The following is a 1,871-nucleotide window of genomic DNA, read 5'->3' as shown; positions in this document are numbered from 1 at the left end:
GCACTCTTTGAGCAGTCAAGTACTTACCCAGCTGGCCTCACAACAATCACTTCTGGGAGCTTGGAAAGAGAAGGTGGGGGTGCTTTGCCCCTCCCCCACTTTTCCCCTCCCCCACTTTTCCCCTCCCCCACTTTTCCCCTCCCCCACTTTTCCCCTCCCCCACTTTTCCCCTCCCCCACTTTTCCCCTCCCCCACTTTTCCCCACCATTAAAGTTGTAAATGAGACATCAATTCATGTATTCGGAACAATCATTCGCAACCAGGACTCTTGAGTCTCAGTTCATCGTTTTCGTTTCGCATCTCACAAAGAGTGGGCAACTGTCAGCAACAATACCTGTAAATCCCTGGATTTTCACGAGGAATCACAAGAAAGTTTGAAAAAAAAAATTGGGAATGGTGGGGGTGGTTTAACAGGCCCATCAGGCGTGCACTCCGCCGATCACAAGATTAAATAAATCCGTGAAAACGAACGGCGTTATTTAATTGGAGGGGTGGCCTGGCGACAAAATGTCATCGCAGTGTTTCACAGGGAGGGTGAGTCATCAACGGGTGTGCCTTATGTGAGATGCGACGTTAAACTGGGCGTCCCGGCTGCTAGCATCAGTTGACGGACGTTAAAGATCCCACGGTGTTCTTCGCGGAGTAGGCGAGCTATCGCCGGCACCATGAACAAATTACAAATTCCTGCTCCAACCGACAGAGGATTTACGTGAGCGGCACGGCCCCCCCTCAACCAACGATGCTGGCCCGCACCCTGGTAATGACGATTATTTTTGTAATCAAGTTTGCTCCAGGTCTCGTCGAGGATTTTCAAAGCTTTCTCATCATTCCGTGCGTGCCGCCATGTTGTTCGACTTGCTCAATGGAGGACTCAGAGTTGTCCCATAATGCCGTGCGCGCCGCCATGTTGGTTGTATTCACTTCCCTGACAATGATAGCATCAGTTGCACGTCCATCACGTCATTCTGACTCACTGCAATGTTAGGTTGCCGTCGGCTAATTCTTTGGCCTTGTTTGACCAACATGGTCGTGCGCATTGCATCATGGGTACCGAAACCCCCTCTCTTGAGCAAGTCGAACAACTTGGCGGTCTCCATGGAAACGGTGCTATCAGTATCTGGGCCGTCGTTTTCACTTTTCCTCGATCCTCTTGTGACAACTTCCTCAAACGAATTAATTGTTACAGAGTACGAGGAAGAGGGAAAGACTACCATTGTGCATTTAGGGGGAAGGGGAGGGTGGGTGCACGTATTTGTGGATCTTGAAGAATTAACGATGAAGAAAGGTAGAAGCAACAATAAATGTTTGAAATGGGAGAAGTAATAATAAAAGTATGAAACGTTTCAATAATATTATGAGTATATGTCATGGGAGTATGATTCTGAACATTTCATCGATTGTCTGGTTTGGACTCCGACTACGGCGGCCATTTTTAACCACCTGACGAGGCACCTCTCCTCAGTCCTCATGGCACGTTCACCTTTCCGAGCGGCTTGAAAAGCGGTTGATACGGAACGACTAGCTTGGAAAGCGATACAGCAAGCAGCTTGCTCACGGAACACGCCCCCCTTGGGGCGGAAGGTGTGACGTCACCGCCATGAAATGTGACTGAACACTCAGTGATATTATATAAGGGATGCGGTGTGGGAAAGATTGACATAACCAATCATTGTGCGTCATGTTCTGTGAGGTAAACTATCGTTTTGTTTCACGTCATAGTGCACGTTTCCATGGATTTGATGCATTTTGTCATGTTCTGTGAGGTAAACCATCGTTTTGTTTCACGTCATAGTGCACGTTTCCATGGATTTGATGCATTTTGTCATGTTCTGTGAGGTAAACCATCGTTTTGTTTTCACGTCATAGTGCAC

This window comes from Eptatretus burgeri, chromosome 4 (assembly GCF_056783735.1).
Source record: "Eptatretus burgeri isolate ZD-2024b chromosome 4, Ebu_testis_v1, whole genome shotgun sequence".
In the NCBI taxonomy this organism is placed as follows: Eukaryota; Metazoa; Chordata; class Myxini; order Myxiniformes; family Myxinidae; genus Eptatretus; species Eptatretus burgeri.
The sequence above is the reverse complement of the archived record's forward strand: the minus strand, read 5'-3'. Positions refer to the sequence as shown.